Below are 23,570 nucleotides of genomic sequence, written 5' to 3' on the forward strand. Positions count from 1 at the left end.
AGGATTTTTTTCTGTTTCTGCAAAAACTTTTGATCTATTTAACTTTCTTAGGAAGTATTAGCTACCATTTATTGAGCACTTCCTAGGTAGGTACTGTGCATCTTGCTGAACACTTTATAATCATAAATTTAATTGAATTTAACAATCCTATATGGTAGATGTCGTTGTTATGCCATTTTTAGAAAGGAAGGAAAAGGCTGTGGCTGGATGAGCAGTGCGTGAAGTTAGCGTCATTGCTGAAAGGGGCGAAACTCCACCTGACCCAGGTGCAGCTGAGGCCAAGTAGGCTGCTCCTTTCCCCTCACCAGCCCACTCCTCTTGTGTGTCACAGCCCACCGTGCTGTCCTTGAAAGGTTTAGTTTACCAGAACTCCACAGGCCTGGCATTCCCTTATCTAACCTTGGTTTGATTGATTGACAGAGAGAGGGATAGGGACAGACAGACAGGAAGAGAGAGATGAGAAGCATCAATTCTTCGTTGCAGCACCTTAGTTGTTCATCGATTGCTTTCTCATATGTGCCTTGATGGGGGGCGGGGGGGGGGGTTACAGCAGACTGAGTGACTCCTTGCTCAAGCCAGCGACTTTAGGCCTTCAAGCCAGCGACCTTTGGGCTTAATCCAGTGACCCTGGGGCCATGTCTGTGATCTCACGCTCAAGTTAGTGAGCCACACTCAAGCAGATGAGCCCGTGCTCAAGCCGTTTAACCTCTCTTTTAAATAAAATGTTTATTATTTTTTTATTCTGACTGAGAAACATCCATTATATGATGGAGGAATAGAAACAAGAAAAGCACAAGCAAATAAACAAAACCAAAAAACGAAAACACTCCTATTCAGAAGGGTGGCAGATAGATGTGTAGCAGCCACAGGTTACTAAAAATGACTCGCCCGGAGGGGCAGGAATTATTCAGACCTCTCTGCCCTGGCTGTGAAGTCAGTTTGTGGCTGGTCCCTGTTTCTGCTCTCAGGGAGCAGACTTCCAGGGGCCGTGACTTTGACTCTGTTCCCTGCAAAGTTCTTTTTTGTCCATTACCCTCTGTGGCCGTATCTATGAGAAATGTCTAAGATTTTATATTGCCTATTTTTTCTTCTAGGATTTCAATGGACTTCAGTTTAACATTTAAGTCTTTAATCCATTTGAGTCTATTCTTGTGCACAGTGTAAGAAGGTGATCTAATTTTATTATTTTGTATGTGTTAAATTTTCCCAACACCATTTATTGAGCAGGCTATTTTTACTCCATTGTATATATGTTTTTGCCTCCTTTGTCAGATACTAATTGACCGTAAAGGCGTGGGTTTATTTCTGGGTTCTCTACTCTGTTCCATTGATCTGTATGCCTGTTCTTGTGCCAGTACCAGGCTGTTTTGATTACAGTGGCCTAGTAGTATAACTTTATATCAGGAAGTGTGATACCTCCCACTTTATTCTTCATTTTCAAGATTGCTGTGGCTATTCAAGGTCTTTTGTGGTTTCATACACAGTAAATTTTGTCCTAGTTCAGTGAAATACACCTTTGGTATCTTGATAACAATTCATTTGAATCTGTAGATTAGACAGTATGGACATTTTGATTATGATCATTCTCTCTATCCATTAACATGGTACATGCTTCCACTGACTTGTGTCTTCCTCAATTTCTTCAGTGTCTTATAATTTTCTGAGTACAGGTCTTTTACATCCTTGGTTAAATTAACTCCTAGGGTTTAGTTATTACTTTTTTTTTTTTTGAAGCAATTGTGAGTGGGATTGTTGTCTTAATTTACCTTTGTGATAGTTCATTATTGATGTATAAAAATGCAACTTATATTTGTATCCTGCTACTTTATGAATTCAATTCAATCCTAGTAGGTTTTTTACTGGAATCTTTAAGGTTCTCTATATATAGTAACTTATCACCTGCAAATAATGACAGTTATACTTCTTCCTTTTCAATTTAGATGTCTTTTATTTCTTCTTTTTGTTTGATTTCTGTGGCTAGGACTTCCAGTACGATGTTGACAAAGAATGGTGAAAGCAGACGTCCCTGTCTTCTTCCTGATCTTAATGGAAATGCTTATAGTTCTTGCCCATTGAGTCTGATATTGGCTGTGGGTTTGTCATATATGGCCTTTATTACATTGACGTGTGCGTCCTCTATTCCCACTTTGCTGAGAGTTTTTGTCATAAATGGGTGCTGGATTTTATCAAGTACTTTTCCTGCATCTATTGCTATAATCATATGGGGGTTTTTGTGTGTGTGTGTGTGGTTTTTTTTGTTTGTTTGTTTTGTTTTTGTATTTTTCTGAAGTGAGAAGCAGGGAGGCAGAAAGATAGACTCCTGCATGTGCCCGACTGGGATCCACCCGGCCTGCCCAAGAGGGGGCGATGCTCTGCCCATCTGGGGTGTGGCGCCATTGCAACCAGAGCCATTCTGGTGCCTGAGGTGGAGGCCATGGAGCTGTCCTCAGTACCTGGGCCAACTTTTGCTCCAACAGAGCCTTGGCTGCAGGAGTGGAAGAGAGAGAGAGAGAGAAAGGAGAGGAGGAAGGATGGAGAAGCAGATAGGTGCTTCTCCTGTGTGCCCTGGCTGGGAATTGAACCCAGGACTTCCACACACCAGGCTGACGCTCTACCGCTGAGCCAATGAGCCAGGGAAGATCATGTGATTTTTATCCTTTATTTTCTTGAGGATTTTAGCATCTATGTTCATCAAGGATATAGGCCTATAATTTTCTTTCTTTGTAGTATTTTTTTTTTGTATTTTTCTGAAGCTGGAAACGGGGAGAGACTGTCAGACAGACTCCCGCATGCGCCCGACCGGGATCCACCCGGCACGCCCACCAGGGGGCGACACTCTACCCACCAGGGGGCGATGCTCTGCCCCTGCGGGGCGTCGCGCTGTTGCGACCAGAGCCACTCCAATGCCTGGGGCAGAGGCCAAGGAGCCATCCCCAGTGCCCGGGCCATCCCTGCTCCAATGGAGCCTCGGCTGCAGGAGGGGAAGAGAGAGACAGAGAGGAAGGAGAGGGGGAGGGGTGGAGAAGCAGATGGGCGCTTCTCCTGTGTGCCCTGGCCGGGAATCGAACCCAGGACTTCTGCACGCCAGGCCGACGCTCTACCACTGAGCCAACCGGCCAGGGCCTCTTTGTAGTATTTTTATCTGGTTTTAGAATTAGGATAATGCTGGCCTCATAAAATGAGCTTTGAATTTTTGGAAATAGATTGAAAAGGACTGTTTGATAAGACTCACCTGTGAAGCCTTCTGGTCCAGGACTTTTGTTTGCTGGGAGATTTTTGATTACTGCTTCAGTTTCACTAGTTGTAATCTGTCTACTAAGATTCTCTGATTCTTCCTGATTCAGTTTTGAAAGATTGTACGTTTCTAGGAATTTATCTATTTCATCCAGATGGTCCAATTTGATGGCATATGGTTGTTCGAAGTACTTTCTTAAACCCATTGTGTATCTTTGGTGTCAGTTTTTACCTTTCCTCTTTTATTTCTTATTTTATTTTTGGGGGGGGGACTCTCTCTTTTTTTCTTCATTAGTCTGGTTAAAGCAGCGGTTCTCAACCTGTGGGTCGCGACCCCGATGGGGGTCGAACGACCAAAACACAGGGGTCGCCTATGTATTTCCGTTGGCTTTAGGCGACCCCTGTGTTTTGGTCGTTCGACCCCCGCTGGGGTCGCAACCCACAGGTTGAGAACTGCTGGGTTAAGGGCTTGTCAATCTTATTAATCTTTTCAAAGAACCAGCTCTTGGTTTCATTGGTATTTTTTATTCTATTTCATTTATTTCTGCTCTGATCTCTATTATTTGTTTCCTTCTACTTACTTTGGGCTTTTTTTGTAGTTCTTTATCAAAGTTCTTTAAAGTTAAGCTATTTCAGATTTTTCTTGTTCCTTGAGGTAGCCCTGTAATGCTATGAATTACTCTGTTAGGACTGCTTTTGCTGTGCCCCATAGATTTTGAGTGGTTGTGTTCTTATTTTTATTTCTTTCAAGATATCTTTTTATTTTATTTTTTATATTATTGTTAGTTCATTCATTGTTTAGTAACATGTTATTTAAATTCCATGTTTTGGTGTGTTTTTCAGTTTCTTCTTTGTGATTGATTTCTAGTTTCATACCATTATGGTCAGAGAAAATGCTTGATATGATTTCAGTCTTCCTAAATTTACTGAGACTTATTTTGTGTCCTAACATGTGGTCTATCATAGAAAATGTTCCATGTGTACTTGCAAAGAATGTATATATTGCTGCTTTGAGGTGAAATGCTTTAAAGATATCAATTAAAGTTAGCTTGTTTACTGTCATTTATGGCCACCATTTCCTTCTTGATTTTCTGACTGGATGATCTATCCAGGGATAGGAATGGCAGTTAAAATCTTCTACTATGACTGTATTATTGTTAATCTCTCCCTTTATGTCTATCAAGATTTGCTTTACATATTTAGATGCTCTAATGTTGAGTGCCTAAATGTTTATAAGGGTATATCCCCTTTTACATTGCTCCTTTTATCATTACATGGTATTCTTCTTTGTCTCTTACTAGAGTCTTTGTTTTACAGTTTGTTTTGTCAGATATATTTGTCAATAATAAGTATTGCTACCCCAGATATTTCTCCTTTCCATTTGCATGGAATACTTTTTCTATTCCTTTACTTTTAGTCTGTGTGTATCTTTTATTCTTAGGTGAGTCTTTTGTAGACAGCATATATATGGGTCTTGCTTTCTTATCCATTCAGATACTCTATGTCTTTTGATTGGACCATTTAAGCCATTTACATTAAAGTGATTATTGATAGGTATATATTTATTTCCATTTTATTTATAAAACTATGGTCCTCTGTTTTTTCTCCTTCTTCTTCTTTCCCCCCTCCCCCTTCTTCTTCCCCTTCTCCTTCTTTTTCTCAGGCCCTTTAACATTTCTTGTAATACTGGTTTGGTGGTAACAAACTCATTTAGCTCTTTCTTCTCTGGGAAGCTGTTTATTTCTCCTTTAATTTTAATTGATACTTTTTCTGGGTACAGTAGTCTTGGTTATAGGTCCTTGCTTTTTATCATTATTTCATGCCTCTCCCTTCTGACCTGAAATGTTTCTGTTGAAAAATCAGCTGACAGTCTTATGGGAGCTCCCTTGTAGGCAACTAATTGTCTTTCTCTTACTACCTTTAAGATTCTTTCTCTGTCTTTAACCTTTTCCATTTTTATTATGATGTATCTTGGTGTGGGTCTTTTGGGGTTCATCTTATTTGGAACTCTCAGTTTCCTGGACTTTTGTCTTTTTCCTTCACCAGGTTAGGAAAGTTTTTGGTTATTATTTCTTCACATAGGTTCTTGATCCCTTGCTCTCTCTCTTTTCCTTCTGTGGTAACCCTATGATGCAGATGTCATTATTCTTCATGTTGTCCCAAAGGTCCCTTAAGCTATCCTTATTTTTCTTTTTAATTCTCTTTTCTCTTTAGCTGTTCTGATTGGGTATGTTTTTTTTTCTAGCTTGTCTTCCAAATCTGATTTGATCCTCTGTTTCATCCATCCTACAGTTTATTCTTTCCAGTGTATTCCTCATTTCAGATACTGTATTCTTCATTTCTTACTGGTTCTTTTTTATGGTTTCTATGTCCTTTTTCATGCTGTTGTAGTTCTTATTAAGTTCCTTATTATTATCACTAAGTTCTTTGAGCATTCTTATAACCATTTCTCTGAATTCTATATTTGATAAGTTGTTTGCTTCCATATCATTTGGCTCTTTTTCTAGAGATTTTCCTATTCTTTCATTTAGGGTCTGCTTCTTTGTCTCCCCATTTTGACTGCTTCTTTGTGTTTGTTTCTATGTATTAGGTGTGTCTATTATGACTCCTAATCTTAGTAGGTGGCCTTATGTAGTAGTTGTCCTGTGGAACCCAGTGTTGCTATCTCCTTGATCACCTGAGTTGGGTGCTCCAAAAATTTCACTTGTGTAGGTTATGTGAGCCCTCTGTTGTAATTTATTCTTGATTGCTTTTGGCTCGTTTGGCCTAGGATCAACCCTCAGGCTAGCTGACTGTGAGGCTTAATCCTGATCATGACTTGCAAGTTGCTGTGCAGGTGCTGACCATGTGTTGCAGAATTCACCTAAGCAGGGTCTGGTGCCTGCTGACATCTCCCTTTGGATATGCCTCTTGTGAAGCTTATTGGATTCTGCTCTGATGTTGTCTGAAGCTGGCCCATGGGTATGTTGGCTCTGGGACTCTGGAGGGACTCTGGTGCAGGCCAATGTCAGACACTGCCTGTGACTGGCCTTAGGCAACCTGTTTAGACCTATAAAGTGGTCCACAGTGTGGCTGCCTGGTGCAGTTCTTATAAGCATTCCTTATTTCCCAACTTCTCTGCTTGGCCTACCTCTTTCTTCCCCTCTTTAGTGGTCTCTGCCTTGAGGTCATCTAAAACCCGGACTAAGCTGTACCCTTACTCTAATATTTACCGTATGTCTGTGTTCCCTTTGTTCTGTGGCAACATCTTATTGAGAGGCCCTTTGAGAGGATGTAAGCAGTGATGCTCTTCTTGCTATTTGTAGTTATAGAAGCAGTTAACTTCTCTAATCTTCCAAGGCCCCCAGTTTCTGGGTGCTATCTGTTCTTTTCCACTTTTGCTTACAAACTTAGAAACAGTTCTGGTCTGGGTTCCTCTCTTTCTTGTAATGCCTTGCTCAAAGCTTCAAGGGGGAGCCCCATGCGCTCCCGTATTGTTTCTTCTCAACACCCTCACCGAAGCTGCAAGCTTCTTAGGCCAAGAGGCCCCAAAACACGTGACTTGAAGAAAACACAAACAAAAGTTTATTTTTCTCTTGTTAACAGCCCTGAGGTAAGTGGTTCAGGTTCAAAGGGTTCTGTATGTCTTGTTTCTCCACCATCTGCAAGGGCCCTGCTTCTGCACTCTCATTGCTTAAAGACTGGTTTCTTTTTTTTTTTTAAATTAATTTTAATGGGGTGACATTGATAAATCAGGGTACATATGTTCAGAGAAAACATCTCTAGGTTATTTTGACATTTGATTATGCTGCATTCTCATCACCCAAAGTCACCTTCTAACTGGTTTTTTTTGTGCCCTTCCCCTCCCCCAACCCCCTCCCTCTCCTCCCCCCCACCCTGTAACCCCCACACTCTTATCCATGTCTCTGAGTCTCATTTTATTCCACCTATATATGGAATCATATAGTTCTTAGTTTTTTCTGATTTACTTATTTCGCTCAGTATAATGTTATCAAGGTCCATCCACTTTGTTGTAAATGATCCGATGTCATCATTTCTTACGGCTGAGGAGACTGGTTTCTTTATTTGCAGTGTGCCCAAGCCCATTGCCTCTGGTTTCTCTCCCCGTGACCATCCACTTGTGTTTACAGCACTGTCAAGTTGCTGTAAACATTTGTAAGTGCTTATTCATGATGTCTATACTTATCTCCTCATTGATGGAAACTAGTTCATGTATACTTTGAGTCATGCTTCTGGGGTCTTGCCTTGTCTTAGCGATGAATGCTGGATTGCAGGTCTGTTTGTGATCCAACTTGCAGGAAGACAAAGGAACACGGAGGAGTGCACGCTCATTGTTTTAGGGCCGACCTGGGAGTGGCGCACTTCAGTTATGCTCACCTTCGGTTGGTAAGCACCTATTCTTGTGGTCACCTTAGCTATGAAATCTAGTAAATGGAGTTTGTTACTTGATAAGGAAAGGAAAACACAATTTAGGAGTCTGTGCCATAGAACATAAAGCTAAATAATGATACAAAATATAATTACAAGAGAAGTTGCAATATACAACATACAATTGTTAATGAGTTGGAAGGACAGCTGAGCTCAGTGTCACACCACACATGGGATTTCTTAGGAAATGGAATCTGGGCTGGGACCTTTTATCAGCCCGAGGTTCAGAGGCTGGTTGTGTGGTCAGTTAACAAGGGGAAGTTCACGTGAAAAGAGGCTGAAACTCATTCTTAAGGGAAGTCCAGAAACCACACAGCCAGGTTTGGGACTGAGTTAGAATCCACAAGTGTGCTGAGGAAGGAGCATCTTTAAAGCCCTGGAACACTACAGCAGTCAGGACCCAGGGGGGCATCAGGGAAGAGAGGTCGATCATCCATCCTGAGCCCAGGAAAAGCACCGAGAACAGGGAGCACTGAAGGTCCTGACCAGGGTGAGTGTGATGAAGCCTCTCCAATTCCAAACCTCTTTGCCAGTTTGTGAATGATATACTATAAACCAGTGGTCCCCAACCTTTTTTGGGCCACGGACTGGTTTAATGTCAGAAAATATTTTCACGGACTGGCCTTCAGGGTGGGACGGATAAATGTATCACGTGACCAAGACAAGCATCAAGAGTGAGTCTCACCCCATTAAAAAAATAAAATTAAAAAAAAAAAAAAAAAAAAAAAAAAAAAAGAGTGAGTCTCAGACAGATGTAACAGAGGGAATCTGGTCATTTTTAAAAAATAAAACATTGTTCAGACTTAAATATAAATAAAACGGAAATAACGTAAGTTACTTATTCTTTCTCTGCGGACCGGTACCAAATGGCCCACAGACCGATACCGGTCCATGGCCCAGGGGTTGGGGACCACTGCTCTAAACAACTAGGGATACCGGTTGTTTAAAACACCATTTTAGTCCCTTTCATTTAAAACCTGGTGTTTAAACTTGAAACTTTATTTCTTTTTGTGGCCTCATCATCTCCAGCAGCAGAACTGAGGGAGATTGAGAGTTCTAACCTGCATACCTGCTACCCTCATGTTGACTTTTTTCTTGTCTATTTGGAAGGCAATTGGTCACTTAACATGAAAGAGAGAGGACATGAGAGGTGTCAGGGCTTGAGATTATTATTGAAGAGTCATCGCATAGAGGTCATAGTTTATGCTCTAGTAGTTCTAGTGGAAGAAAACGTAGAAGAAAAAAGAGAAGGCTGAGAACTGAGTCTGGAGTAGACTTCGGCTGATGGAAGCACAGGAGACAGACGTAAATACTGAGTATGGTGGGACAAGGTCCAGGAGAGGGTAGAGTCACAGAGGCTTGGGAGAGGAGTTTCAAGAATAACTGTTGTCACTTTCCACAGTGAAGCCAAAGAAAAAGAGGACTGGAAACAGGATTTGTGAATTATTCAATAATTTAGAACACATTTGTATTTTGTGCCAATTATAAGCAAGTTTCTGTGCTTTTGTTTCAAAAAAGAACAGGGAGACAGAAGGATACCAGTTCTGCTGCCAACAGATTTAGAAGTGAGGTTAAGACAAATAAATATTTAATAAGTATGTTGTTGAATGCCATACACAGGTTCCAAGAATGTATCAGCCAAATTCCTTAAGAGAATAGACTATACTTTCTTTCTACTTCCATATTACCCAAGTGTTACTCAATATAGTGTGATCAAGTTTTTGTCTCCTCTGCTTCCAGTCAGCTAACTGAAACTCACCAACATGTGAATCAGTATTTGTTGTCCATCGACTGCATGCCCCTATGTTGGGCATCAGGTGCCCAAACATGAGTAAGAGACTCTTCTAGCCCTTAAGAAGCTAAGGAGGTAAAGGCTGACACTGAGCAGGGAATGCTTCTACAGTGCAAAATCAGGGGATTGTCCCCTCCCCCAGTAGCTAAAAGAGAGTCTGAGTTTAGTAGAGAAAAACCACTTTAGGAGAATCAATGAGTGCACGATGAAAGTTCTGGTTGTATAGATTTGCATAGATTCCAGCTCTTGGATTGCTGTGATGTTCGTATTCATCAGAAGGATCAGGTGGAGGAGCAGAGGCGAAGAATGTTGCATTAAAATGAGGCTATGGATGCAACAGGGACAAGCTTACTCCTGAGCCCTCCCTCAGTGCTCTGAGCCTCCAAGCTTTTTTGTCTACTCAGGGACTATGTCTGGCTTGTGTCCTCAGGGTCTAGAGACCTATTGCATTTATAGCATCTCCACCAGGGCTGTAGATTACAGAGCTTTCGGGAGAGCGGCATTTACCCAACATCCCCCACAGCTAGCCCTGCACTGGAAATGCCACTCAGGAGCATGTGTCAGTGGTGCCCAGTGAGATGCAGCCCTTGTAGCTAAGTCAGTGTTGCTTTGCCTCACATCAGGCTGCAGTGCCCATGGCTCAGGTTGTCATTACTGTCCCCCGTGCCCTCCTCACAGGCCTGGTAAGGAAAGTCCCCTACTTCCTTATCTGTGGTGTCTGTGTCAAGCCTGGTTTATCCTTAGGCACACATTAACACTAAATTAATGTCATTTATTTCCATGATGAACAAGACTAGGCACACAAAGAGAGAGAGTTGGAACTGATCCTGAGACTGCACTGTGCTGGGATCTGCTGGAATCCGGGGCAGTCATCTTTGTTTTGTCTAATTCTAATAACTGTGGGTAAGCCACTCATTCATTGAATCTCTGTATGTAGAAAAATTTACTAGGGTTCTGGTATGTGTAAGTGGACGTGGAGGGCATCAAAAGAATTGTGCTACTGGTCAGTAGTTGCAGCCATCACGACCATGCACATGCAGGTTCCCATTGGATTCAGGCAGACAGTAAAGAAACAGTGGGGCCAAAAAATGGTGGGCCATTCCTTTATTCAAGTCTTGCACCAGCTGATGAGCAGACACACAGGGGAAATACTTTTCATTCATTCAGAGCTCACAAACCCTGACACATTCTCCAGTTCCATAACCAGGAGAATCTTCTCCAGTTTCTCCTAGAATCAAAGGCCTCACCAGTCTCAGTAGGGCTCACCAAAGCCCCTCACCTCTGGTTCCCCATCTGCATACTTTCTCTCTCTCTGCACAAACTGGCTTCTTTCTTCAGCACTGCAATCTCTCTGCTCTCCCTGCAAAATATGGCTTCTCTCCCTCTGCCTCTTCTCCTTCTCTCTTTTCAAAACTTTCTGGCCGGAAAACCTCTCCTCCAGCAAACATTAGCAAGACAATGGCCCTTCCCAAGCAGGAAGGTAATTTACAATTTCACAAATCACATAACTGGTGCTGCCCAACACCTTTTTTTTTTTTTTGTATTTTTCTGAAGTAAGACGCGGGGTTGGTGGTGGGGGTGGGGAGGCAGACGGACAGACTCCCGCATGTGCCTGACTGGGATCCACCCGGCATGCTCACTAGGGGGCGATGCTTGGCCTCTCTGGGGTGTTGCTCTGTTGCAATCGGAGCCATTCTAGTGCCTGTGACGGATGCCATAGAGCAGGGGTCTCAAACTCAACTCAGCATGTAGACCGCAGAGCAAGATCACAGCCGTTTGGCAGGCCGCACTAGGTCTACAAAAGGCAACTGTTACGCAACACTTTTCTCACTGCGGTTGAAAACAAAAAAAAAAATCAGTACAACAAGCACAATCGTACATACAGTTTACTCAGTGTCACAAAACGACCAGAAACTGTAGTTCGCATCACAACTTCTGTTAACTAAGCTAATATCTAGCTAGGATGCTAGAGAAATGAAAAATACAAGTAGGCCCCTAGGCTTACTTAATTTTATCCAAAATATTTTGAACTTGGTGGATTAGTCTGCTGGCCGCACAAAATTGTTTGGCGGGCCGCATGCGGCCCGCGGGCCACGAGTTTGAGACCCCTGCCATAGAGCCACCCTCAGTGCCTGGGCCAACTTTGCTCCAGTGGAGCCTTGGCTGCAGGAGGGGAAGAGAGAGATAGAGAGAAAGGAGAGGGGGAAGGGTGGAAAAGCAGATGGGAGCTTTTCCTGTGTGCCCTGACTGGGAATCGAACCTGGGACTTCCACATGCCAGGCCGATGCTCTACTGCTGAGCCAACCGGCCAGGGCCTAGCACAATTTTTTAACACAAAAAGTGAGCAAACTCAAAAAATAAAAGTTTTACACACTCATTTGCCCAACATGGTCCATGCCAGAAAGAGGACTTATGTTGATAATCAGAAAATGTTATATGATCTATTATAGATCAGGGGTCCCCAAACTACGGCCCGCGGGCTGCATGCAGCCCCCTGAGGCCAATTATCTGGCCCCCGCTGCACTTCCAGAAGAGGCACCTCTTTCATTGGTGGTCAGTGAGAGGAGCACATTGACCATCTCATTAGCCAAAAGCAGGCCCATAGTTCCCATTGAAATACTGGTCAGTTTGTTGATTTAAATTTACTTGTTCTTTATTTTAAATATTGTATTTGTTCCCGTTTTGTTTTTTTACTTTAAAATAAGATATGTGCAGTGTGCATGGGGATTTGTTCATAGTTTTTTTTTTTATAGTCCGGCCCTCCAACAGTCTGAGGGACAGTGAACTGGCCCCCTGTGTAAAAAGTTTGGGGACCCTGATCTAGATTTTATTAAAAGATTTAAGAAAATTCATATCATACTAAAACCTTGTGAATTACACTTTTTGCTGTATTACAATGTGCTTTAAATGACATCTGTATTACTCAGAGTTCCACAGGAAACAGATCATCCAGTCAAACTGGTGATTGGAGTGGGGATGGTAACTTGGTAACTGGTGGAGGGCAGAGTTCATGTAAACCTGCAAGAGACAGTGCAGCTGCAGCACCCCAGAGCTAGAAACAGCAAAGAGCAGTTATCACCCCTGAAACCAGAAAGACCAGGGGAGGGAGTAGGAGAGGCTGCCGAAAGGAGCCAACCCAGAGCAGCCAGGCAAAGCCTGTCGTGCTGTCCCACAGACAGCATAAGGGAGAAGGTTGCAGTGGAGCTGGCGGACCCGTGATGAGATCAGGCACAGCCCTTCTGTGCCTTTCACATGCATATCCGCGAGCTGGCTGTCTTTACACAGACATGCTGTTTTACTACCAGTCTGGCCCTGGGTGGGAGAGGGAGGCAGGATGATGGGGCAGGCTGTGAGCCTCCCGCGTTTGTGATGAACCTGCTTCCTGATGAGTGTAGAATTTTTGCAGGGACCCTCTGACTTGTTTGTTTAGCAATAACACCCCCTTCTTTCCAATCTCTGAAGCCTTGATTAAAACAACTGTTTTCCACTACAGCCGCATGCTTTGAAAATATGATTTCCCTTGCTGTGTAGAGTTTCTGGATTCAGTCAGGCACTGATCTGGGCTGGTGTGGTGTTCAGAAGCGTGGAGGGATCACTACAGATCACTACTGACCTGTCGCTGGTGACAGGGGCGGGGCATTATTTTGAACAAACCAAGTAGAGTAAGAAGCTCTTGAACATTGTCAGAGCCAGAGGCAGGATGTGGGGTCATGAAGTGGAACGAGCAAGGGAATGCAACACCACGGTTACGTTAGGACAGTTTGGAACTAAATTTTATTCTCAATTTTACAACATGAAGAGATCTAATTTTCTTCTTATGGCAAGTCATTTGCTGTGAGCAAACACTTTGAAATTTCTCAAAAAACATTTTTACCAAGTGACAACATTCTTTGTACAAGAAGACTATCTCTTTAAATAGTTATTTTCACCTCCTTCAAAGCTGCTGACATATGATTACACAATACTCTAAGGCAGCGATTCTCAACCTGTGGGTCACGACCCCACCGGAGTTCGAACTACCAAAACACAGGGGTTGCCTAAAGCCATCGGAAATACATAGGTGACCCCTGTGTTTTGGTCGTTCGACCCCCGCCGGAGTTCGACCCACAGGTTGAGAACCACTGGTCTAAGAATTGTTTCCTATATATTAGAACATGTGCAGTTATATTATTTATACATCTTATTAATTTTGATTAGCATCTTTACTTTGAAGAGGGTCAAAGGACAAAATCTATCTGTCATCTTTCTAGCCTAATGAATTAGATGAGATTAAAATTGTGTAATTGGGGTGGCGAACACAATGCAATATATAGATGATATATGATAGAATTTTACACCTAAAACCTATAGAATTTTATTAACCAATGTCACCCTGATAAATTCAGTAAAAAACTAAAAATCAATTGTATAATAGAAAAAGCAAACACAGCCTGACCAGGCAGTGATGCAGTGGATAGAGCACTGGACTGGGATGCGGAGGACTCAGGAAACCCCGAGGGCACTGGCTTGAGTTGAGCGCGGGGTCGCTGGCTTGAACATGGGATCATAGACATGACTCCATGGTCGCTGGCTTGAGCCTAAAGATCACTGGCTTGAAGCCCAAGGTCGCTGGCTTGAGCCCAAAATCACTGGCTTGAGCAAGGGGTCACTCGCTCTGCTGGAGCCCCCTGTCAAGGCACATATGAGAAAGCAATCAATAAAAAACTAAGGAGCCGCAGCGAAGACTTGATGCTTCTCATCTCTCTCCCTTCCTGCCTGCCTGTCCCTATCTGTCCCTCTCTCTGACTCTCTCTGTCTCTGTCAAAAAAAAAGAAAAAAAGGGGAAAAAAAGAAAAAGTAAACACAATGAAATATTTATGTTGCATCAACCAAACTAGGAATGTGCTGATCCATATAAAATCTTGATCTCACCTCTTATTTGGTTTTTAGTTCTGTATGTTTTCATGTTTGCTTTCCTGTTTAATCAAGAGGATTAAGATAGTCTTCAGTCACCAGTGACATCTAGGGAACAATAAATTTGACTATACTTGTTTGCTAAACAAGCCCTTGGGTTGAAGCTGTATGTGTACACCATGGCCTCCCATAAATCCACCCACTCAGTGGAAAGAGAAGAAGCAGTAATTGAACCAGCTGACTGACAGCAGGCAGCCCTCCCTACCTAACGGGCTCCACAACGTGCTCTGACACAGGAACCTGTTTATTCCTATAAGGTCAGGCTGCAGTTTTTGTGTCACCACCTCTGAGCTGAAGTGTACTCGAGGCACAGAAGTTTCTCATTTCTCAAGCACACCCAGTGTGTGCCTGCCTCTCTGTATAGCTGTTGTCTTTACTACCAAGTAGAGGCACTGTATTGTGGAGACCTCTTTCTATGAAGAGGACAGTGTATCTTACTCAGAACAATTTCATGTTCTGAGATTACCATTCATTCTTAAGAAACAAAGTAACGAATCTTCAGCAAGTTTGAATTGAGCTTTCTCAAGAGAAATGATCTAGTGTATTAAGATAAGGTAGCAGCCCTGGCTGGTTGGCTCAGTGGTAGAGCGTCAGCCTGGTGTGCAGGAGTCCCGGGTTTGAGTCCCAGCCAGGGCACACAGGAGAAGTGACCATCTGCTTCTCCACCCCTCCCCCTCTCCTTCCTCTCTGTCTCTCTCTTCCCATCCCGCAGCCACGGCTCCATTGGAGCAAAGTTTGCCCGGGCGCTGAGGATGGCTCTGTGGCCTCTACCTCAGGCGCTAGAATGGCTCTGATTGCGGCAGAGCGACACCCCAAGATGGGCAGAGCATCGCCCCCTGGTGGGCATGCCTGGTGGATCCCGGTTGGGCACATGCGGGAGTCTGTCTGACTGCCTCCCCGTTTCCAGCTTTGGAAAAATACAAAATAAAAAAAAATAATTAAAAATAATTAAAAAAAAAAGATAAGGTAGCAGGTACCTACACTTAACAGGCATCCCCAAAGTAAGCATAGGAGCTTTACCCAATAATAGAGGAGGCTTCCAAGTTATAAATACAAACAATGTTCTTTTTAAATTGAATCGCAAACACATTGCTACCCTCTGTGTATTTTACCACAGCAAAGAGTAAAGTAACTGCTTATGAAAGAGGGGCTTTATTTATTTGTAAATTACTGCAGTATAGTAGAGTTGATAATATCCTTTCTCCCTATCTTAAAAAAAATTTTTTAAGTGAAAGGAAGAGAGAGAGACAGGCTCCTGCATGTGCCTTAACCAGATACACCTGGCAACCTTTGTCTGGGGCAGATGCTTGAATCAATCAAGCTGTCCTCAGCACCTGAGGCCGATGCTTTTATCAAATGAGCTATCCCCAGCGCCCAGGGCCAATGCTCGAACCAATCAAGCCACTAGCTGTGAGAGAGAAAAAGAGAGAGAAAGGGGGATTAAGGGGTGGAGAAGCAAATGGTCACTTCTTATGTGTGCCCTAACTGGGGATTGAACTCAGGATATCTGCATGCTGGGCCAATGCTCTACCTACTGAGCCAAGAGTCCAGGGCCTTAAAGGTTTTTTAAAATTATTTATTTATAGAACAATTTTATATTAACAGAAAAACAGTGTAAAGCCAGTAGCCATGGCCACCATCACAGCCGCCTGGCCCATGCAGGTTCGCATTAGATTCGGACAGTCGGTAATGAAACGACTGGGCCAAGAACTGGTGGGCCATTACCTTTAATCCTAGTTTGCACCCGGCAGGCAAGTAAAAACACTCACTGGACTCCAAAACCCACTTATTCAGTGTTCACACAGCTACTGACTTATCCGAGTTTCCTAGAATCAAAAGTTTCTAGCTCACTAGCCTTATTCACCTCTGTTTCCCATCTCCTCCTCTCTGCACAAACTCTGCACAAACTGGCTTCTCCTTCAGCACTCCGCCATCTTGACTGCTTATCCTCTCCTCCAGGTGTTCTCTCTCTGCTCTCCTCCCTGCTCTCTGCCCTCCTCCTAGAACACAATCACTCTTCCCCCGGAACGTGATCTCTCTTCCTTTGAAAACCTTTTGGCACAGCCTGACCAGGCGGTGGCACAGTGGATAGAGCATCGGACTGGGATGCACAGGACCCAGGTTCGAGACCCGGAGGTCGCCAGCTTGAGCACGGGCTCATCTGGCTTGAGCAAAAAACTCACCAGCTTGGACCCAAGGTCGCTGGCTCGAGCAAGGGGTTACTTGGTCTGCTGAAGTTTCACCCATGGTCAAGGCACATATGAGAAAGCAATCAATGAACAACTAAGGTGTCACAACGAAAAACTGATGATTGATGCTTCTTATCTCTCTCCGTTCCTATCTATCCCTCTCTCTGACTCTCTCTGTCCCTGTTATATATATATATATAATATATATATATATATATATTATATATATATATATATAATATATATATATAAATAAATCTTTGGTGTGAAAGCCCTCCCCAACACATATTAACATAATCACGCCTATCCCAAGCAAGAAGGGCAAATAATATTATCACCTGGGCGACAGGCTTCCATGTGGGCAGCGCCATCTTTAACAAAGTAAACATAATATATTTTATCTGCCCAACACTGAGCAATAAATAGTATAGAGTTCCCACATTATACCCCCCACTTTGCACACAATTTGCTCCTATTAGTAGCATCTTACATTAATGTATATTTGTTACAATAATGAACCAATGTAGGTACATTATTATTTACTTACATTCATACTTTATTCAGATTTCCTTAGTTTTTCTCTAATGTCCCTTTTCTGTTCCAGGATCTAGGGTACACATGATATTTAGATGTTATGTCTTGTAGGTTCCTCTTAACCATGATAGTATCTTAGATTTTCCTTGTTTTTGATGACTGATGGTTTTTGAGGAGTTCTAATTAGGAATTTTGTAGATTGTCTTCCAACGGGAATTTGCCTGAGGTTTTTCTCATGATCAGGCTGGGGTTATGGGTTGTAGGGGGAGATAACAGTGGAAAATGTCATTCTTAACATATTCTGTTAAAATTATGAACTAACAACATATATAACTTACCACTGTTAATGATCTCCATCACCTTGCTGAACTTGTGTTTGTTAAGTTTCTCCACTGAAAGTGACTCTCCCCTCCTCCACCTTTTTATACTGTCCTCTTTTGGAGGAAGTCACTGTGCACATTTAAAGAGTGGCAGTGATGTTCCCCTCCTTGAGGGTGCTATAGCTACATAATTTATTTGGAGTTCTGCATGGGTGATTTGCCTCTCATTTCTCATTTATTGTTTTATTTAGTCATTTACTTATATTATTATGGACTCTTGGATGTTCATTTTACACTTTGGGTTATAATGCTTTGATTTTATTGCTCAAATTATTCTAGTTTTAGCCATTAAGTCCCCCTCTTTTAAAGTTACATTTCCTTGAGGAGCAATATTGTCCGATGTCTGTACTGACAAGGAAGAGGTCTCATTGTGGGACTGCCCTCCAGATCACCCGGTGTTGTTTGCTCTGATGAAGCCACTGTTCAAGAGTGGCAGACATCCCTCCTCACACCTGTCAGCCAGCAAGCCTGGAGCCAAGTCTCTAGAGGGAAATGAAAGAGTTGTGAGACTTAAGTTAGAAAGTATACAGAAGAAGAAAGCAGTAATGCTCAGTGTAGGTAAACGGTTAGGGTGCGTGCTTGCACACATGCACAAGGATACTCCCATTTAGTTCTACATTTAACAAGTGTTTACTCAGTGCCTGCTGCGTGCTGGGCATTGTTCCAGGTACAGGCCTGTGCTGTAACAACACAATGTCCCTGACATCCTCAGCCATGGGGAGATGGACTGTCACCCCAGAGGAGATAGCGTCAAGTAGTAAGAAATGCGATGAGGAAAAGTACAGCACTAAAGGGCAAAAGTGCAGGGGGGCGGCGAGAGGCTCTTTTAGAGAGCGGCAGGGACGGGATCTCTGATGAAGTGACACTTGAGCAGGAGTGAGGTGGAGATACAAGCCCTTTGAGTTTCTCGGGAAGAAGTTTCTGGGAAGAGGGAATGGCAAGTCCAAGACCCTGAAATTAATGGCTTGAAATGAACCTCAGCGGTCACATGTGTTTAAATATCCCATGCTCTCCTGATTTTGCCATTAACATGAATTATCAAAAGGAATCCAGTGAGCAAGCATGATTGCTTTTATGCAGGAGTGGTCTCTTTCCCAGCTGTGAGCATACCTAGCCTCCAACTCCCACGTGGCTGGAAATTCCAGAAAGGAGAGGACTGGTCGATATCTGTGGACCATGGGGAAAGAAAACACGCACAGCACCGAGTGAGCTTGTTTGGGCGACACCCTGATTCCTCCTGGGAGGAAGGGAGAGTGTACTGAAAGCCAGCAGAAAGGCTAGCAGCAACTCGTCTTGTAAGATGGAGCTAGAAATAAAGCTGCCCGAGTGGTTTTCAGACGTCTTAATTTTCATAATTGTTTCCACATTCTGGGCTGGTGGGGCATTTTTTTTTAGAGAATCAAGTTTGGGAGAGTCTAAATGAGAGCTTTGCTCATGAAGTTTTCATTTGGATTCCACATATAAATTCTCTAAGCCATCATTTTATGAAGTCTTAAATTAAAGTTTGAAGTTGTGGTAATAGCGCCAAAGTTTAACATCTTTTGTTTCTGGGTCAGAACTATTCAAGCCCTCTATACTTTTAGTATAAAAGAAAAGAAAAATAAAAAAAAACCAACTTGGGATTTGGCAGAATTAAAGCTTAGCAATGTTAAAGTTGTCTTGGTGTGGACCATATTGTGTGGCCTATTATCATAAGATGTGAAAATATGTTTGCAGAAAAATGCCTTTTTCTGTGCTTCCTAGGGCATTTAAAACAAAACAAACAAACACCCTGAAGACTGTTTAGAACAGGCATCCCCAAACTATGGCCGAGGGCCGCATGTGGCCCCCTGAGGCCATTTATCCGGCCCCCTGCCGCACTTCTAGAAGGGGCACCTCTTTCATTGGTGGTCAGTGAGAGGAGCACTGTATGTGGCGGCCCTCCAACCGTCTGAGGGACAGTGAACTGGCCCTTTGTGTAAAAAGTTTGGGGGCCCCTGGAATGACCTCTACCCCCTTTTATAGTGCAATATGGTATTTGAATGTCATTTGATGGTCATTCTATTTTGGTAATTCTATAGCTATTTGAAGTATGATGTGGTCTACCTGATATTTTGATTCCCTTTGGAGAGACAGCATAGTGTTGTAGATAAGCATGTGGGCCTGGGAGCACAGCTGCCTGAGTAGAATCCAGGGTCTTCCCTGCACTAGTTGTGTGACCTCAGAGAAGGGTGCTTCAGTGTCCTCATCTGCAAAATAGCTATCTATGATAAAAGTATCAACAGCATTGCTGGAAGGATTAAGTGAGATAACTCATGTAAAATGCTTAGTCTGGCACTGGGCACAAATTGATCACTCAAATATCAGCAATTAAAAATAGTAGTAATAATGAAGTAGAGATAGTAATAACCCAAGAACACATAGTTAATAAATGAAGGAGTTCTCTACTTAGCATATGTAGTGGGTGATGTGTAAGTCAGCAAAGGCACTCAATTGAACCTTTTCATATTAGTAGGGGAAGAGATAGTGTAGGACAGAGATTTACTCATTCATTCCACAAATGCTGATGCTATAGACAGGAGCATAAAAGACAGGTGCCTGTTGTGCCGGAGCAGACTGGTCTAGGGTGGGGGATGGACTATAAATGCATAAACTCAAAAGAAAATGTGTAACAAGTGGTAGATGCTCTGGGGAAAATACAACAGGGCTCTCTGGTATGAGAGCTGTGGGGTTACATTCCACCCCCCTTCTTTTGGCCACCATGAGCTTGTTCTTTGTATCTATGGGTTTGGTTCTGTATTGTTTTGTTTATTCATTTGTTTTGAAAGTGGTATTTTTTGTTTCCACATATAAATAAAATCATATGGTATTTGTCTTTTTCTGTCTAATTTATTTCACTTAGCACTCTACACTCTTAATACAATACTCCATGTTGTTTGAAATGGTAAGATTTCATTTTTTTAATTGCAGAATAATATCCCATTATAGATACATATATACCACTTCTTTATTCATTCATCTATTGATGAATATCTAGAATACTTCCATATCCATGGCTAGTACGAGCAATGTTGAAATGAACATAGTTGTTCATATATCATTTCGAATTAGTGTTTTTGTTTTCTTTGGATAAATACCCAGAAGTAGAATTGCTAGTTTGTATGGCAGCTATTTTTAATATTTTCAGAAATGTCCATACCATTTTCCATAGTAGTTGCACCAGTTTATAATCCCATCAATAGTTTATGAGGGTTCCATTTTCTCCACATCTTCATCTGCAACTTATTTGATGATTTATCATTGATAGCCATTCAGACAGTTGTGAGGTGATATATCATTGTTGTTTTAATTTCCCTGATGATTAGTGATGTTGAACATCTTTCATAGGTCTGTTGGCCATCAGTATGTCCTCTTTTGGAGAAATGTTTATTCAGGTCCTCTGCCCATTTTTTATTTGAATTGTTTAGGTTTTTTTGTGTTATGTTATATGAGTTTTTATATGTGTATTTTAGTTATTAACCCCTTATTAGATATAGATCAGTTGCAAATCTCTCCTCTCATTTTGTGGGTTGTCGTTTTGTTTTGTTTATGGTTTCCTTCACTGTACAAAATCTTTATAGTTTGATGTAGTCTTATTTATTTTAATTTTTCTTCTATTGATCTTGTCCAAGGAGTCATATCTGAAAAGATATTGCTAAAAGAAATGCCAGAGTGTTTACTGCCTGTGTTTTCTTCTAGGAGTTTTATAACTTCAGGTGTGTGGGTTACTTCAGCTTGGTCAGAGAAGTTATCTCTGTGAAGGGGATATTTAGGCTAGGATCACAGAATCATGTTTTAAGATATGAAAGTGGTCAAGAGAGGATAAATCTGATCATTTGTTATAAGTTCACCAACATTTTTGGTAATTTCCAGCTAAGAAAATACAGTGATCTGTAGTTAATATGTACTGGGGACTGTCAACAACCTTGGTGGCAGATGGCAAAGGAGAAAAAAAATAAAAAAGACTAGTTCACAAAACTTCTGGTTATTCATTTTTGGAGCTCTGGGGTGATTGCATTAGGAAATCTTTTATAGAAGTGTTGGGGGAAAAATGTCCTGATTGGGTTAGTTGTCAGCATATAAATAGTTTTATCGTTACATGAAGCTTTAAGTAGAAAACCAATTTATTTTCATTATCACTGAAAAACTCGAAAATGTGCTTTGATGGTAAATGTAGTAATAATGAACATAAGTAAATCCTTGAGGCTTTTCCTTTGAATATTAATTTTGATGTTTCAGACTGTAGTTGTCAGAGAAAGGTAGAATACTTAGGTAGAATGTGTGCTCCTAAGACAGACTTTTATAAAGTAGCCTTTAAAAGTCTATTTATTTATTACAGAAATTGTGGAACAGAAAATCTGGAAATAATTTTTAAAAAATGATCTACAATTCCACCATTCTTTTTTTTAATTTTTAAAAGAATTCATTGATTTTAGCCAGAGAGGAAGGGAGAGAGAGAAAGGAACAGCAATCCGTTCCTGTATGTGCCCTGACCAGGGGTTGAACCAGCAACCTCTGCACTTTGGGCTGATGCTCTAAAAAACAGAGCTATCTGGCCAGGGCCACCATTCTTAATATTACACATCTTTTTTATCTTTTTCTTTCTTTCTTTCTTTTTTCTTCTTCTTTCTTCTTTCTCAAGTGAGAGGAAGGGAGATAGGGAGACAAATTCCTACATGTGCTCTGACCAAGATCCAGTTGGCAAGCCCTACCTGGGACTGATGCTTTGCCCATATGGGGCCATGCTCTCAACCAACCTATTTATAGCACCTGGGGTGGAGGCTCTAAGGAGCCATACCCAGTGCCTGGGCTGATGCACTTGAACCAATTGAGCCATAGATGCAGGAGGGAAAGGGAGAGAAAGAGGGAGAGAAGAGGTAAGGGGAAGGGTGGAGAAGCAGATAGGTGCTTCTTCTTCTTCTGTGTGCCCTGATGGGGAATCGAACCTGGGACATCCACACACAGGGCCGATGTTCTACCACTGAGCCAACTGGCCAGGGCTACACTTAACTTTTTTCTTTACCTTTAAAATATAGTCAAGACACCTCCCATATTTATGGGTATATATATACATATACATATATACATTTATATATACATGTATAATAATTTGTAATTAAAATAATGTCATATGCTTTTTCTCATATTACCACAACTTCACAGTAAATGTATCAATAATTTCAATGGTGGCATGATATTCTCTCCTGTGTAATTTTTTTTTTTTACCATTTTTTTAATTTTTGTCTATTTTGCTCAAAAGTAGAATTTGAGGCCAAGAGGTAGGAAGCTGCTTGGCGGGAAGTTCTGGCTACATGATTTCCCTACGTTGTAAGATGAAACTTCTTGGTCTCAGGATAATTTTTGTTAAAATATATATCTAAGAATGTGCCTGGGTCAAAAGGCAGTTTTATTTTTAATTTTCTGAGGAATCTCCATATTGTTTTCCACAGTGGCTGCAATCTGCATTATCTACAACAGTGCAGGAGGGTTCCCTTTTCTCCACATCCTCACCAGCACTTATTATGTGTTGTTTTGTTGATGAGCGCCATTCTGACTGGTGTAAGGTGATATCTCATGGTTTTAATTTGCATTTCTCTAATGATTAGTGATGTTGAGCATTTTTTCATATGCCTGTTGGCCATCTGTATGTCCTCTTTGGAGAAGTGTCTATTCATTTCTTTTGCCCATTTTTTGATTGGATTGTTTATCTTCCTGGTGTTGAGTTTTACAAGTTCTTTATAAATTTTGGTTAATAACCCTTTATCAGACATATTGTCAAATATGTTCTCCCATTGTGTAGTTTGTCTTTTTATTCTGTTCTTATTGTCTTTAGCTGTGCAAAAGCTTTTTAGTTTGATATAGTCCTATTTGTTTATCCTGTCTTTTATTTCACTTGCCTGTGGAGATAAATCAGCAAATATATTGCTGTGAGAGATGTCGGAGAGCTTACTGCCTATGTTTTCTTCTAAGATGCTATTATGTTAAGTGAAATAAGCCAGGCAGAAAAAGAAAAACATCATATGACCTCACTTATTTGAGGAA

At 41.8% G+C, this 23,570-nt stretch overlaps 1 protein-coding gene across 3 annotated transcripts in view; it reads left to right on the forward strand.

Annotated features, from left to right (window-relative positions):
• The window catches only part of LPAR3 (lysophosphatidic acid receptor 3), an 88,323-nt gene that overhangs the window by 10,288 nt on the left and 54,465 nt on the right, over positions 1–23,570 (forward strand). Inside the window, exon 1 of one of the 3 annotated variants that reach the window (XM_066268775.1) lies at positions 7,514–7,620. The exons of the other annotated variants lie outside the window; for them this stretch is intronic. The gene's annotated coding sequence lies outside the window, so the exon portion shown is untranslated. Of the gene's footprint in view, positions 1–7,513; positions 7,621–23,570 lie in introns of those variants that run through there. 3 annotated transcript variants of the gene reach the window in all.

This window comes from Saccopteryx bilineata, chromosome 3 (genome assembly GCF_036850765.1).
Source record: "Saccopteryx bilineata isolate mSacBil1 chromosome 3, mSacBil1_pri_phased_curated, whole genome shotgun sequence".
NCBI lineage: Eukaryota > Metazoa > Chordata > Mammalia > Chiroptera > Emballonuridae > Saccopteryx > Saccopteryx bilineata.